Source organism: Ursus arctos, unplaced genomic scaffold (assembly GCF_023065955.2).
Source record: "Ursus arctos isolate Adak ecotype North America unplaced genomic scaffold, UrsArc2.0 scaffold_15, whole genome shotgun sequence".
NCBI lineage: Eukaryota > Metazoa > Chordata > Mammalia > Carnivora > Ursidae > Ursus > Ursus arctos.
Window position 1 is genome coordinate 34596731 of NW_026622819.1, and position 17926 is coordinate 34614656.

At 35.8% G+C, this 17926-nt stretch overlaps 1 protein-coding gene and 1 non-coding gene across 2 annotated transcripts in view; both read right to left on the minus strand.

The window, feature by feature from the left end:
- Window positions 1-17926, minus strand: part of HCN1 (hyperpolarization activated cyclic nucleotide gated potassium channel 1) — a 164865-nt gene that overhangs the window by 117982 nt on the left and 28957 nt on the right. The gene's annotated exons all lie outside the window — the stretch shown is intronic.
- Window positions 11732-11836, minus strand: LOC113260970 (U6 spliceosomal RNA). Its single transcript, XR_003318195.1, has one exon. It is a non-coding gene; the product is annotated as a U6 spliceosomal RNA (small nuclear RNA).

Sequence of the window (17926 nt, forward strand, 5' to 3'; positions counted from 1 at the left end):
CATCAATAATAATAACATGAATGGGAGACTATATACTCCACGTGCTTTACCATATGTTCCAAATATTACCAACTTACATTTAACTTGAATTTTATTGAAAGTAAACAAATAAGTTACCTGTTAACTATGATTTAATCTGGGTTTCTCTTGTTTTCACTTTAGACAATGATTTAACAACAAATTGCTCCTTATAGATTAATTTTTAAAATTTTAAAGGATTTTATTTATTAATTTGACAGAGAGAGAGAGCACGCACAAGCAGGGGGAGCAGCAGGCAGAGGGAGTGGGAGAAGCAGGCTCCCTGCTGAGCAGAGAGCCTCAGACAGGGCTCTATCCCAGGACCCCCGGATCATGACCTGAGCCAAAGGCAGATGCTTAACCCACTAAGCCACCCAGGCACCCCTGATTAATTTTTTTTTTATTATTATTCGAAGTGTTCGTCCATTTAATTCATCACTTCACTGAGGCATCAATGAAATTAATTATTTTTTTGAGGAAAACATTGAGCCTAATTAGGAATATATATATAAGTAAATTTAATTATTCCATTTGGGAAATTTCATACTGAAAAAAATTATGTTTATATTCCAAGTTTAACTTATTTTCTAAGCATTTGTTTGACACACCGTTTATGTTGTTACTTAATTTGGATCAGGGTGAAGGGCTATGGCAAAGAAAGAAATGTTTATTCTAGAGTGTCCTAGGCCTCCTGACTTAGGACATTCAAACTCAAACTAAGCCACTTAGTATATTCTGCCACAGGAACAAAAGTTTCTCCGGTCCATCATCTTTCCTATGAACTAAAATTTTGTTAATTTAGAAGGCCAAAATATTCCATTATTGAATACCTGAATGCATCTTCTTTATCATTTGAAATCAAACACAAGTATAAATATGTTAAGATTTTGCTAAAATCTTAGCAAAATTGGAGATACAGAGCTTGACTCAGAAATAGAAGCATCAACAGCTAAAATATCAAATTTTGATCAGTTACAATTTACTTCTTCAACCACTGAAAAAACTTATTATTTACACCAGTTACAGCAATGCCAATCAGATAGAAAGATACATTGAGAAGTTCTTAAGACAAGGAATATAGCTGAGTATAATCTTCCTGAAGTCACACGAAGTATAGCATAACAGGTCACCAAATCCAAAGTGCAAGTTCACTTGAACATGCCATGGTTTTACTTAATCAGCATATAAGAGACTGGAGTCAGGGTAATAAACTGTTGTTTTTCATCAGTTTCACAGCGCTGAGGTATGGTAACAATGGATAGATACTGGGAGCAAGCTTTCTACTGATTAGTGATTGAAACAGAATTATAATTGTTTTTAAGTATTCATTTGAGCATTTTTGTTCTTTGAAGTATGTCCCCTAGAATTACTGGATTTGTTTATTACAAACAGAAACATTAAGAAACATCTTAGTTGAATTAAACATTGTGACTTTTTGCTACAGATCATAGTAAATGATAATGTCAGTAGGAAGACAAGCGGAGATCAATTCAATGAGGCCATCCTAAACTGAATTGTTCAGTAGAAACAGTTCATGCAATTCCTAAGGAGACTCAGGGAAAAGACCAACAGTTATAATGTGTGTAAAGTCAAAATGCAGATAGCAAGAAAGAATATTTCCTAAAAAAATATATGATGTAGCCTTTCCCCCCGGTATAGATATGCGTTGAGAGCAAACATTAATGTCACTTTAGGCAAGAAGAAAGAGAGCCTATCAACACTGTGCTTTGATTTCAAAAGTTGTCAGCCTTGTTCTGTAACAAGCACTACAGAACAAGCACCTTGTTCTGTAACATTAGCACTATATTTTTAAATGTATTAGTAAGTAATGTGTTATTTCCCTTCAATTCACACAGCAGAAGTTCTTGAATTCTTGAAACACATATTTGTATTCTTGATAGCATTATCTCCAAAAAACTTAAACACCATGATTTCTAGAAATAACACTTTAAAAAATAATATACAATTACATATATTTTTAAGTTGGAGAAATGTATTTATTTTTCTTATTTGTACTGTTTTGAACTGCTTACAAACATTTGTACCTCTGACATCAATCCTTTTGCCTTATAGAAGAGTTCAAATAGTTTTCAGCAATAAAATATAAAATTACTGCATAAGAAGATTACTATTGCCATAAAAAGAATGATGTTTGGTTATTTTAAGTTCTAGACTTGTTCCCTGGTCAAATTAATCCCTCAAATTCTAAGTGTATATTTTCCTGCTTCAATAATGATGATAAAATACAAAATCTGCGTTAAGTAGATTTATAAATTAAAATTTAATGATGCTTGAGATCTTGGATATTTTTTCTCATATTTCTTTTAACATTGGCTGCATTATTTTAAAATAAAAATTAAACATTGGGAGCCTGAGTGGCTCAGTCAGCTGAGCATTCTACTCTTGATTTTGGCTCAGGTCATGATCTCAGGGTTGGGAGACCAAGTCCCACATGGGGCTCTGCGCCGCTTAAGATTCTCTCTCCTCCCTTACTACTTCCCCTCCCCACTTGTGCTTTCTTTAAAAAATAAATAAATAAAATAGAATAAAATAAAAATTAAACATATCAGCAAGTTATTTTTTAATTTGGTGGGTCTGTTAGCCCAATTTTTTAGACTGAGAGTTCATTAATACTTCTTATAGAAAGGCCCCAAATCAGATATTTCAAGATTTTAAGTGTGATTTTTCAATAATTAGTGCTTTGAACAAAATATTTTTATTGCTTGTTTGTACAAGTGAATATAAGTAAATATACTTTACATATTTTAGCACATATAAAAATCAGTAAACACATTTTATATATATGCATAAATATAAAGGAACAATGTAAGAGATTAGCAAACACTGAGTACTTTACTCCTTGCAAGGTACTATTATATCAACTCATTGTTCCTCATAAAATTCTTGAAACCCCATATTGTTCTTACAGGTAAGCAACGCAAGCTTAGAAAAATTAAGAAACTTGCTCAAAGCCACACACTTGTCAGTGCCAAAGCTGAAATTCAATCACAGTTCTGTCTGAACTACGGTATAAACCGTCTCCATTTTGAAGATCATAGTGACATATTTCCTAACCATTTATATAAGTAAAATTCATAACTCTAATGCAGAATTTTCAAGCATTTTAAGAACATAACCATAGCACAGAAATTCTCTAAAATATATGTTTTCATCTCAACTAGCAAAAGGGAACCTCAACTACACCTTAAGGGAATTTAGAGGAAAAATTATCTCAGGTTTTCATCAAAGAAAACCCCTGAGGGAAAATCCCCTCGAGAGTTTGAGGTCAATAAAGATGTTTGGGTCATAGAGTCATACTTCATTTCAATAATTTCCTATTGGCCAAGAACGCTCAAAGGGTTTCTTCCTTTCCTCCTCTCCCCAAAGCCTGGGATGGCATAAACTACCCTAGTATCTAAATAGGAAGAGTCTTCTGGGAGGAGGTCCTTGCCTGAGGCTTAATCCTCCAAGGTCTGGACATGAGGCAGAGAGGCAGGTTCCATCTGAACCATTAAATGACGCTGTGTGCGTTCGCTAACACCTGGCCAAAGTAACATAAGGAGTGATGTCATTTCTCCCCAGTGCTATTATTTAATACACACTTTTAAATTCATTGTATGGGTTTTAGGAAAGCAACTCTGCACCAATGATTTTCAAATTAGTAGATCATCTCTTTTGATGGCATTCTCAAGTTGTTTAACTCTGCTAATTAGAGGTTTTAGCATATTGGTAGTGTTAAAAACTGCTAAAATTAAAGCAAAATTGAAGTAAAACAAAGAACTGTAATCCTTTTTTGCTAGGTTCAAACTTCTGCTCTAAATAAGGAAAGCAGCCACCTGGGACAGAAGTAGGAGTTTTTCAGCTTGAGTGTAGCCCTTTATGTCCCACCTGGGACATAAAAGAATAAGAAGTTTTTCAGCTTGAGTGTAGCCCTTGGGTGGTTGGTGTTAATAATTAGAACATAAGGGGTGCCTGGGTGGCCCAGTCAGTTAAGTGTCTGACTCTTGGTTTTAGCTCAGATTGTGATCTCAGGGCGGTGAGATGGAGCCCAGAGACAGGCTCCACATTCAGTGCAGAGCCTGCGTGAGACTCTCTCCCCCTCTCTCTCTCCTCCGAACTCTCTTTCTCTCTCTCTAAAATAAATAAATAAATCTTTTTAAAAATTATTAGAACATAAATTATTACACATGCATTTTTTGGTTTATGTAAATGTTTGCTCCCATATGAAAGATAAAGCATTGGATTTTTCGTCCTAGATAATCTTCATATATGTCAATTGTATGACAGATGGTGTAATGTATAAAGAATCTGTACTTCTTGGGGCACCTGGGTGGCGCACTCCTTAAGCATCTGCCTTCAGCTCAGGGTGTGATCCTGGCGTTCTGGGATCGAGCCCCATGTCAGGCTCCTCCGCTGGGAGCCTGCTTCTTCCTCTCCCACTCCCCCTGCTTGTGTTCCCTCTCTCGCTGTGTCTCTCTCTGTCAAATAAATAAATAAAATATTTAAAAAAAAAAAAGAATCTGTACTTCTTATGAAGATTAAATGAGAGGCATTATATAAAAGGCTGATACATAAAGTGGCTGTATATAAAAGGGCTGAGACATAAAACGGTGTTAGTTCTCTAAATGAGGGTCTAAATTTATTAGTAGTATGTGTACATGTGTGTGTTTTCATTTAATAACTTGCTGATAGCACTTTCTACTGCCAGGTACAATTCTAATCTCTTTACAAACATACACATCATGAAGAATTTGATTAAAATCTGATGTTCAGAGATCAGCATAATTAAACTATAGAGAATTTTAAACCATATAGAAAAGAGATGTGTAAGCTGACAAGAAACTTACTTAGTAAATTGTTATTAATGTTGAGGTTAAAACTAGCTTTTCCACTATTCCAAAAGTGAAGCTCTCACTTGTAACAGATTCTGAAATCCCACCCTAGTAATGGTAGAATCTGCCCTTAACATTTAATGTATCTATGTAGTGACAGGATGGTATGAAAAATTTCTCTGTTTTTTCTTTTCCTACCTTGATTTGCTACTGGGCTAGGGCTCGGCCACCAGAGTTAAGAAGGGACAGTGAAATAAAATAAAAGAGTTGACCCATTAAACATTTTTCCCCTATGGTAGACTGACATATCCATAGATTCATAAAAAGTGGGAATTGTATGAGATCCGGGCAAAACTTTAGGCTATACTTTTTATGGGTAAATGGAGTTTTAAGAATATCACTAATTTTATGATTAAAATAACCAACTAACTAAATACACACATAAATAACTGTATTCAGACTATCCAACTCTATTTTAATCTAATATGCAAGGAACAATATATTTCAAAGAAAATATTGTTACTTGCCCATGGTCTCACCCAGTTTGCCTAAGGATTGAAAAACAAAAAAGCCTGCACATCTTTATATGCTTGCAAGTATTGCTTCCGTTAGCTTGGCATAGTCACTATAATAATCGAAACACCAACAAAAACTTTGAATATGGTTTATATAGATCTCTTACAATAAGAATCTAACTTGACCTGGTGATTATCACAGCAGCCTTGTGGTTGCTAGAACAGCCTTTATTATCTTCATTTTACTGAGGAGGATGAAGTTCAGAGTTTCATTAACTTGCCTATGGCCTCATGATAAGAGTAGTATCTTCTCATTGGGTCTCTGAGCTGCCGACTGCAGATACAGTACAGATTAATTTAAGCTGTAATTGCTTAATAATTGCTATCCTGTACTCTGCTCACATATGGGTATTTAAAAGGAAAAAAAAATCAACCATGGCTTGGGGTTAAACCATCTCCATTTAGAAAGTGATATTACAAGTCAAATTATTACTACATTCTATCCGGGTAAAATGATGATCCACTATGATCTGTATTGAGCAACACTGCCATAGAGTTATCTATTTCAGAAAAATGCATGCTTATGAAGTCAGTGGCTAATTAAATTTTATAGAAAACTATTTCCCTATGCTAAAGTTATTTCAATCACAAGTTTAAAAGATAAACGATACCAGTTAAAACTATCCTATAATTTAGAGAGATACTTTCTTTTTTTAAGCCAAAGAAATGTATTCTCTCATTGTTCTGTAGCCTAAAACTTTGATATCAAAGTCAGCCGAACTTCCTTTGCTTCTTCCAACTTCTGGTGGAGGCTGTAATTATTGGCACTCCTGGGCTTATGGCTATATCGCTCCCATCTGTGCCTCTGTCGTCACACGGTGTTTTCCTCTTCTTGTAAGGACAACAGTCATGCTGGATTAAGGCCCACTCTAATGATCTCATCTTAGCATCTGCAAAGATCCTATTTACAAATAAGGTTACACTGGCAGATACTTGGGCAGTATAACTTCAACATATCTTTTTGGGGGGCACAATTCAATCCATAAAAATGGCTTTGCTCCAAATCAGAAAAGGTGAATTTCAGTGTGGGGAGCATAAGTTTCTGTGGCAGTTGCAGAACATAGAACACGGAACCTGCCGCTTCAACCACAGTCCCATTCGTGTGTGTTTGTAGTAGGTGCAGCTTGGACTGTCCAAGTAAAAAAAAAAAAAAAAAAAGGGAAAGAAAAAAGAAAAATGCTTTTACATTCATCTTCTTATTTATAGCCAAATAGTAACTACACAAATCAGCAACAGCACATGTTACTTAATTCTAAAGGCATGACCTTAAACTGCAGACAAACAAAGTCTTCAGTTATAAGCAATGCTAGAACTTGGTGTGTTGATTATGCAATCTAACAGGATAAGCCTAGGAAATCCTCCGCTGTGCAAAAAGCAGAAAGATTGAGCACTCATAGTTATTTTTAGAAGCCTAACTCCAACTTAAGCTCTTATCCTATGATATGTACTCAGTGTATTCTTAGTATGTAAGGCTTCTGTGTCAGAGTTACTGCTCTGAGAGAATATTCTGCTTTGACTCCGTAAATCCATATAAGCCTTATACAAATGGAAGTTTTATAAAGTGTGGACTCTCTGATCTCATGTACAACTTCACAGAAAATTCAGATACCAAATAGTACTTAACAGAGGCAAAAAGCAACTTCTTAATCAATAGAATCAAACCAAATATGCTTTTTACTAGTATTTAAAAAGGTTAAATCCCTGGAGTCTCAGTTGTCTCCGATATATCAATTCTCCATTCACATTACATTTGAGTGTGAGTGTGTGTATGTGTGTGTGAAATGAGAGAGAGGGAGAGAGAGAACAGAAATTGACTGACTGATTTTCAAGGCTTAGACTATCTTGTTTCAGCCGTATCTCTGAATTCAGATATAGACTGACTTGGAAATCTATAAGTAAACAAACTCTAAAACAGAAAGAAAAAAATTTGTAACAATGTTTTATTTTCTCTCTCTTTTTTTCTCTTCTTCTAGCTTTTGATTCTACCAACTTATAAGAAGACTAGGAAAATGGTGATTCAGACATAATACCCATTTCTGATGAGCTTTCAATTCTTTAAAGTCAGAATAAAACTATATGGACAATTGTCCCATGTTTAACCATGATATTACTACCCAAAGAACATATTAATGCAAACCAGGTTCCCTTTGAACTTCAGTGGACTCCATTTGAAATCATGCTAATGAGTATATTCTATCTATTTTCTTACGGCATCGAGAGGAAAACTGAGGTTAGTTCACTTTTAGAAAAGCAATTTATAGTCTGTTTATGCATGTTAAAAAATATGACCATAAAAAGGCAGATGCTACCAAACCTGGAGTATCCCTGAGTACTTTGGTAGAATTCTTATTTCCAGTTATATTACCTAATGCCAACACCTCCCACAGTTCTGACCACTTTGGCTGTGAGGCATAATAATTAGTAATTCCTAAGAAGAGCACACTGCTTAGTACAATTCCTGTAGAAGACTCAGGCAAAATGCTAAATTTTCCACAAACTGATAGACTATAAGGAACATCTCCAGACATATATATACGTCTTCCTTAACTTCCTCTGATGTGGCACGAAACAACTATGGCTTACTGGCAAAGCAAGAGAATGTCTTAACAATTAACAGCATGCATTTCTCCGTCAGTAGGGACTGCTCAGAGAGAAGAGGTAAACATTCAAGGCTTAATGATTTCTCTTGTGCATCGCTTCCATGACTCATGCCCAATTTTCCCCAGCTAGTTCTAAAATGATTAATCTGCTCCAATGAGTCAATAGTCTTTCATCTTCACGTTTCCTAAGGCACTAGCGACATAGTTAACAAAATCATCTATTGTATTTGCGTGTGGGTATATGTGTATTTCTACCCCAGGCTTGCCTAGAAAATGTGTAGCATAGCAGCCTCCCTCCTATACAATCTGTGAGCTGTCCCTGGTAGCATTGTGATACCAGGTTCTCTGGACAGTGGAGACAGATGCAGCAGTAAGCCTCAGTGAGACAACTTCGATCACACTGTAGATGAGGTTTGGGAGAACAGTACCCAATTTTCCAATCAGAATGGAGACAAAGAATGGCGTACTCAAAAATTGCTCCCATATCTTCTTCTAAGAGGCTAGAAATCCCTTGAGTCTTTCTGTGTTAGGTAAGGAAATCAATGTCACAAATTCTGGAAGGTTATGATTTAAATGCTTGCACATTACTTCTAAGTCACTATTCAAATATCCTCTTGCCATGATCTACAGGTTCCTTGGCTGGCCCCAAAGGTTTCAGGATTGATTCCCAAGACGCTAGAATTGTATGAGCGTAGACGAGCACAGTGTGAACAGAGCATGAAGAGCATCCCAAGACAAATTCTTTAAGGAAGGATAAGGATTGAATGCCATAAAGTTAAAGGGAAATATGAGAGATAGGATCTTTCAAATGAAAGAAGATAGGATGGGAGTAAATGTGTATTAGGTACACATAAGACGGGGTATAGGGAGATTACCCTTGCTTTGATATGTCCATGGCTTACCTTTGGCTATCATTGGAATTATATTATGTGGTTAAAATGGAATCACTCAAAGATTCTTTTTATCCTCTATTCTGTTATAGTGAGGTGGCATGTTGGTTAGTGGGGAGTCACTGTAGAAGGCTGGGCTTCTAGATGAAAAATCAGATACATATGTCTCCATATGAGGAATAGCAAGGGCTATAGAAGCTTCAAATAGAAAATGAGTAACACACAAAAGACTAGATCCTAGAGCATTTATCATTTATGATGAAGGTACAATCCAAGCAAGGGGGTAGGGCGAGTATTAAAGTAAGACAGAAAGATAAAAAATAAGGAAGGAAGAAAAAATTAAAAATCTTTTAATTTTAGGTATTTCTATAAATTTACTTGAATCAACACTCTTGAAATAGAGGGCAGCTTTACCAGAAAAGGTAAAATATATTGATATTCTTTGTAAGCCAACAGGTGCCATTAAAATATAAATGACAGTATTACTGTTAATATTATTAGTCAGTGCTACACATGGATAATGACATGGTTGTCTGAGAATCCTAATTATACATGCCAACTTAAAGAATTCATATTTGATTCTTGTTTTGTATTTTCTCCATAGTTTGTAAGCTACACCATATAGGAGCAAATTTCATAACTAAAATGGGTGGGTGTTTTCGACAAAGTTTAAGTAGAGAAATTTCAGAGGTAGAAAAAAAAGGAGAAGACTATTTAGTATTTGGAATGGTAATATAATCACAAGAGTAAGAAGGGGCAGGAAAATTGGGTTAAAGTAGTGATCTTGATGGCATTACCTACATAGGAATAAAACAATACTTTACAACACACTAAGACATTTTAAAAGATAAATTAGGTAGTGAACTAAGGCATTTTCAAAGGCAATAATCTACCCTTTGGAATAAATCTTAATAAAATAGATTTGTGGAAAGTTCTTTCTTTCAGGAAGCTAAATGACCAAAAATATCCCTATGAACATAGAATACAAGGGATTAAAGCTAAACCGAAAAGGATTAAAGTACCTCAAAGCCCAACACGTCGTCTTCAAAATTTAAGATAAATAACTGAACCTTGTAGTAGACTCTGAATGTTAATAAAATGGACCACTGGAAAAGTAAAAGAAGTTCAAAAAAACAAACCTTCATAACCAAAGGACCATTGTTATCCCATCAAAATACAAATCTGAAGGCATCACACGGGTTCTGATGCCATTCATTTGACTGAGATAGATGTTTTTTATATATTCTTAGTCACTATTGAGTGAGCTATGACCGGTCTCACTCCAATCAAGAATTTAATTATTTGTTAATCTCATCTCCCTCTTCTATGCTGCTCCTTCACATAAAACAAGCAACAAACCCTGAACAAATCTAGTTTACTTTCAGTTACTTAGGTGAACAGAGTTGAGTATGATTCATCAAAATAAAACAGACCACTCTCCTGACTTCTAATCCTGTCTACTAGGATGTCCCCTCCTTGGCTTTAAACAGATGTGCCAAACTCTGTGTCCAAACTAAATTCATCTAACCTGAATTTACCATCAATAAGCCCTATTGTCCCTGAACACCCCCATCTCAGTTGGTATCACTTAAATGATTCCATGTCATACTTCCCCTTCCCTCCACTGCACAAACCCCAAGCATCCAGGCAGAAGAGCATCTAAGCAGTAGCTGCTTCTACGTTACTACCTAAATATTTCCCAGACTAGCAGTCTGGAAAGTACCTATTTAACAGAAAACAACCAACAAACGCACGCAAATAACAACCACTGAAAAGAATCCTTCTACTGTCTCCTCCATTACATTGCACCTATGCTCTCATTCCCTGCCCAGTACTTCACTTCAGGACATCTTACAGTGTGTTAAAAAGAAAACCATAGAAGCAAAATGGTGTCATTTAGGCCAAATTCTCAAATCTGGGCTCAATACCTAGTTTAATTGCAGTTTCAGGCTCCCCCAGAAATGCAGTTTTAGCCAGGAATATTCTGATGGGCTCCAATGAGTCTGGCAGGGGCTCTGTCTGTTCTCCAAAGGTGGATGAAGTAATTTGCATGATAAGATCCCCTCCACTTCCCCTCAGGGAAAGCAACCTTGTCTGTAACAATCCTTTTCTTTTGCTAATCACTTTCTTGCCCCACCCTCTTTCCAGTAAAAATCTTCCATTTTGTATAACTCCTTGGAGTTCCCCTCTGCTTGGAGGTGGGATGCTGCCGATATGTGAATCATTTAATAAAGCCTATCAGATCTTCAAATTCACTCATTTGAATTTTGTGTTTTAACAAGTATCACTGGGTTGAGGCCCTGCTTTTGGTTATTTCTATTATCACAGGTTTATAATATGGAAAATGACTTCGCATCCATAATAACCATGCCTATATTCGGGGCACTTCTTCCTTGATTGTGACCCTTAATTACTTTGAGGCCAGTTGTTTCCCTTCCCAGGTTTTTAAAAGCCAACTTACACTTCTGTGATCAAAAATATGTTATAACTCAATAATATCCTACTGTAAGATCCTATCATCTTATAAGCAGTGGTTAATATTAAACTGACCCTTTTGTTCTTTCACCATCCTTGGACTTTGATTCTGCTCTTTTATTTCTAAAGCTGTATAGGGTTTATTTTCATTGTTTATTTCTCTTTTGAATAGACAAATTGAGCTCCTTTTCCTGCCAGTTTTATTGAGATATAATTGACATATAATGTATTAAGATGTAAAACAATGATTATATATATATAATATATATATATATATAGCAATATTGCAAAGTGATTGCCACAAAACCATAGTTAACATCCACCAGCCCACATAGTTACAAAAATATAAGGAATACTTCACACATTTGCGTGTCATCCTTGTGCAGGGACCATGCTAATCTCTGTATAGTTCCAATTTTACTATGTGTTTTTCCCAAAGTGAGCACTAGAGCTTCTTTTCTTTATCCCAATGAAAAACACTTTACCTTTCTGGCATTTTTCTTGTCTGGATTACTACAAATTGTAGCACAAATTACACTTTACCTCCTCTACTTTAATTCCTTTCCAGTCTGTTCTTTGGAATAGCCAGCGACAAGTCAACCTAGCCACCTCCATGCTTACTTTCCTCATAGCATCAAGAGTAAGTCAAACCTACTAAGAGAATCACAACAAACTGGTCACCATACAGCCCCTCCCTGGCCCTTCAGCAACACTCTTTTCTCGTAACTCCTAAACAAAAGCCGAGACTGCTCTAGCCACCTCGAATTACTTGCAGTTCCCCAAACAAGACAATTCATTCTCCTCCGTGCCTTTACATAAGTAGCTTTCTCTTACTCAATATGCATTCTGACCTCCTTCCTCTCTGTCTGGCCATTTCAGCTAGCCTTTCAAGATGCAAATCACTTTGTAACATTCGCAAATATCCACCTTCATCCCTCGGAGTCAGCCCTCCCAGCTGGGTCCAGCTTCTCACCTATGTAGCCCCAGGACTTACACGTCCATTTATCATTGTACTGTCTGCTTATTTGTTTGTCTTCAGCAGTATAACCAAAGCTCCCTAAAAGCAGGGACCATATCCTAAGTCTTTGTATCACAAACATCCTGTAGGGACTGATATTAATGAAATCTAGGAAAAATATTTAACTGAGAATAACAATATTTGAGTAGTAGTCTGTTCTATAATATTACCATAGTTACATTGAATTGTGTTGGAAGTAGAAAAGGCAGTACCTTCCTTTGAACTACAAAGAACCAGGATCTCTCATTAAAGTTCAGGGTATTTCCACTGTGAAATATGAACTTTAATTTTAATAAAATGGAACAGATGTCCTTAGCAGTTTGATCAACTATTCTCTCATTGATATCTGTATAGCAGATGGTATAAATAACTCATCATGTATCTAAATACTAATTTTAAAATTGAAATAATATAAAATATTTCAAATTTATTAGGTATGCTTTCCTTCATGAGTGCCTTATCAGGGGATTGGCATCCCTGCTAATTTTCAGACATGCTTTCATATAGTTTTCTCCTCACTTGTTTTCTCCTGCAAGGAAGGCAAATGTCCTTTCACAATGATACACTTATGCTTTTCTGGACTCAAAGTGCTGAGAGTTAAATTTGAAACACCACTCTAATAACGCAAATATCGTCATTTACATATTTTCGTCAGGAACCAAAGATGGAACACATACCCAATATACATCAACTGACAACAACCTAACAGAAGTTGCGTTGGTTCCTTTAAATGACGATGACAAATCTAACAGTGACATTGGAGGTAAAAAATGTGGTCCGTGATCACATGTGGAAATGTGACTAGCCTAGTGAAAATAGTTCTTAGAGGTCTTGTGAGGCGAGTCTGCGTGTCCCATATATAAATGTGCATTTTATTTATATGGTGCTCTTATTTAACTTCCCATGATTCTTGTGTGTATGAAAACAAAACAACGAAAAACATGATTTTTGCTTTCTGAAATATAATCAATCAAATATGATTATTCTCAAGATACTCCAATGTTCTCTTTAGGATTGAGAATAAAAGTGGTAGAGGTTTCTCCGTATTAGAGTAAGTCATGAATCCTTGGTGAGTAGGGGACATACTTTTCTTACTATTCCTCACCACCCCCAACTCATTAGAAAGGATAGCGTCAATCCAAAACCCTGTGTTGCCAAATTGCAGAATTTCCTGGGCTTCCCAGAATCATAACCCACGTAGGGACCAAATAACAGAGAACACATTTAAATATAATAAAGTTTGAGTGTGCTTTGCCAACAACCCTGAACTAGTTAACATTGTGTAGGACTCAAAACTCAGTAGGTAATGAGAACATCCAAATGCGGTTTTCTCTTAGTGCAGCGTCAGGCATTAAATATTAGAGAATTGACTACTTTTGAAGGATGGCCTGAGTCATTAAGCTGCTACTCATAATTTAGTATTAAACACATTGCCACCAGGGACGCCTGGGTAGCGCAGTCGTTAAGCGTCTGCCTTCCGCTCAGGGCGTGATCCCGGCATTCCGGGATCGAGTCCCACATCGGGCTCCTCCGCTGGGAGCCTGCTTCTTCCTCTCCCACTCCGCTGCTGTGTTCCCTCTCGCTGGCTGTCTCTCTGTCACATAAATAAATAAAAAATCTCTAAAAAAAAAAACCACATTGCCACCAATAATTAACTTTTCTGACTATCTTAATGTAAACGTTTCTGCAATATTTTATTATCTGGAAAAATCACACAGCAATTATCAGAGAAGCCATTTTTTAAATCAGTATTTGGTACTAAGTTAGGTGAAGGTCAGAGTTAAGGACAGAATCTTATAGTTTGTGTTTACTAGGTCCTGTACTATTTGACCTTTAAACTGCTGTTTCGTCATGCCATAGCTATTGCAGGGAAAGTGATCGTGTTATAACCAGTTTCTCGTTGCTAAAATAAATACAAGGTCATTGCCTCCAGCAGGTGACTACAGTATAATCTTCTTAATCATGACATCCAAAACAAAGAATTTTTCTCAAGGCCTTTTGAATGTACTCAAAATGTAAATAAATGAAACAATAGGTTACACATAGTCAGCTATGATCAATTTAATATGGCCAAGCAGACAAAAGCAGTTTCTTTAAATAAGAGCTACCCAGGGTCTCATTAGTGCAGAGAAAAAAAAATCAAGGTCATGCTAAAGGTGTATGACTTCATGGTGGAAAATTTCAATCCTCCAAACACCTCCCTGAAAAGAAACCAAAAGCAAGAGAAACAACAACTGTCGGGCAGATTTCAAAATCTCATTTAGACCACTGGACAAACATTAAGGAAAAAAGCACAAAATCTAAATATACTGAGGTATATATTTTTACAAAGTAAGGTTGACAAGGTTGGAGACAGGCATGGAATGTCTCTTATTAGAACAACATATAGAATTATCACCACACAAGTTTACATATGGGAAAGTGGGTATCCCAAAATTCTAAAGAGGCAGTTTCATGTGAATTACACTTTAGGGGAAAAAAATAGGTCTGAGAATTGATTTTATGAATAAATAAAACCACATTTTTTATTTATCTTTTAATCCCATCTTGTCATATTTAGAATGATCAAAGAAAAAGTGATCATAATATACTCTGCTAAAATATAAGCAACATAAGGTGAGAAAACATATTCATTAAATGATATGCAAACATAAAGATTAAACATGTTTGCCTGTTTATACGTGTTTCTACCTATTTTAATATATCATTAAATTTATATTATATAATATTTATGCATATATAAAATGAGGGCAATCACCTATCACAGAGGTTGCCTGAGCTAAAAAATAATGCTGATAGCATTAATGGACTTCTAATCTATTTAATATTGTTTTGCAAGCAGCTTTCAAAACCAAGCAATCTGATCTTTTCTAAATGGCATTATAGTAGGAAAAGGTCATATGCTTAGGCTGGCAAAACCCATGAGGAAAAAAATAGTAAGTTTCCAGTTAGACTCTGATGCTGATAAATCAATATAACTGTCAACAGCTGGGTCCTGAGATTAACACAGATGTGGGAACAGAAAGCAAACACAATTGTGGAAATGGAAGCAAATACTATGCTTACAGACAAAAGCCATCTGGGAATTGCTTCTTTGAACAGGAGTTATAAAATCAAGGCAGTCTGCCTATAGAAAGTTCTAATACCTTTCCGTAAAAGTACTTTATTATAATTTGGAGATTTATACCTAATTCTCTATGCCATTGACATAATCCAACCCAGGAGTACTACCAAAGCACAAACTGCACATTTACATTGGCATGACTTATCTTCACCACAGAGTATTAGGAAGTAAATACTGGTGTGCTTGTGCTCCTTTTGCATATATATCCTTTTGTATCGGGAAGCATTTAATGATGAAGAATTTATGTTTTTGCCAGTTATCTTCTTCGACATGATAGGAATTTATGATATATATCATATTGTGTCAGACTGGGCTTGCTTAAAAGTATCAAATATTATGTGCCTTGTTTCGGGGAGCTGATAGTGTGGCACACTGTGACACTATACAAGCTTCCTTTGTTGGACAAATGTAAAGGATTATAAACTATTATTTCATATCCTAAAAGAACCAAGTCATAGGTACTAGGATGGGAGAGTCTCATGGAAACACTGGAACAGTTTACCAAGGGGATGTTTATCCACTGCTTGCAAGTAGTTAATGACAGGCACTTTGGATGCAAGAAATCAGTATCTTATGTGAGAGGCTAATACCTTCAAATCATGGGGAATGAGAAAGGAAGAAGTGAACATCAGCATGCTAACCAGGAACCCAAAGGAGTGCTGGGAACTAGGATGTTGGAGCAATCAAGAGCCAGAAGTCCCCTAAGATATTTGAGTAAGTGAGCAAGTGTTTCTATTGGAGACCTCAGAATAAGCTATCATATTGGAAATCTTCCCCTCCATGTCTGTTCTTCACCCTTCTCTACCCTGCTCTTTACCCAGGAAACTGACCCTTGTAGATTACAGTTAACAGGATCCCTTGCCTCTGACTTCCAGTTAGATTCAATCACCTGACATAGATGCAAGGGAAGAACGAGAATGTAGTTAGTTTTTGAGCTTTCAGTTTGAAGAGAGTGCGTTGGCTGTTTTCTGTTAAAGGTAACTACTCCTGTCAATGCAGCCCATCTATAAGACCCCCCTTTCTGACTTTTTGTGTTGGTGGCAGTTCTGTGATAACTATCTCTGGGCACCCTGCTATCCTTTGTGGTCACCAATATCCCACTCACAACTTGGTAAACAATCCTCTTTTGATTTTTTAAAATTATTTTAAAAAATTCATTCAAGTATAGTTAACATACAGTGTTATGTTAGTTTCAGGTATACAATATAATGATTCAATAGCTCTATACATTATTCAGTTCTCATCATGGTAAGTGTACTCTTTCTCTCCTTCACCTAATTCACCCATCCCCCCATTCACCTCCCCTCTTGCAACTACAAGTTTGTTCTCTATATTTAAGAGTCTATTTTTTGTCTTTTTCCTTTGTTTGTTTTGTTTCTTAAATTCTGCATATAAGTGAAATCATGTCTTTCTCTAACCAACTTATTTCACTTAGCATTATATCCTCTAGATCCACCCCTGTTGTTGCAAATGGCAAAATTTCATCCTTTTTTGTAGTTGAGTAATATTCCACTATATATCTTTTTAATCCATTTATCTAAGGTTGAACATTTGGGTTGCTTCCATATATTGGCTATTGTAAATAATGCTGCAATAAATATAGAGATTCACATATCTTTTGAAGTAGTGTTTTCATTTTCTTTGGGTAAAGAGTAGTGGAATTATTGGATCAAATGGTAATTCTATTTTTAATTTTTTGAGGAAACTCCATACTGTTTTCCACAGTGGCTGTACCAGCTTGGATTCTACCAAACATGTGAAGAAGAGTAAATACCTATTCTTCTCTAACTATTTCAAAAAAAAAAAAAAAAAGAGGAAGGATACATTATGAGGTCAATATTACCTTGATAGCAAAACCAGATAAAGACACCACAAAAAAAGAGAACTACTGGCCAATATTTCTGATGAACATAGATGCAAAGATCCTCAACAAAGTATTAGCAAACTGAATTCAACAATACATTAAAAAAATCATTGATCATGATCAAGTGGGACTTATTCCAGGGATACAAGGGTGATTCGACATTCACAAATCAATTGATGCGATATATCACATTAACAAGAGAAAGAATAAAAAGCATATGATCATTTCAATAGATGTAAAAAAAGCATTTGACAAAGTACCACATCCATTCATGATAAAAACTCTCAACAAAGTAGGTTTAGAAAAACATATCTCAACAAAATAAAAGCCATGTATGAAACACTTACAGTGAACGTACTTAATGGTGAAAAACAGAGATTTCCCTCTAAGATCTGGAACAAGACAAGAATGTCTACTCTCACCACTGTTATTCAAAATAGTACTGGAAGTCCTAGCCACAGCAATTAGACAAGAAAGAGAAATTAAAAGGCATCCATTGGTAAGGAAGAAGTAAGATTTTCACTATTTCC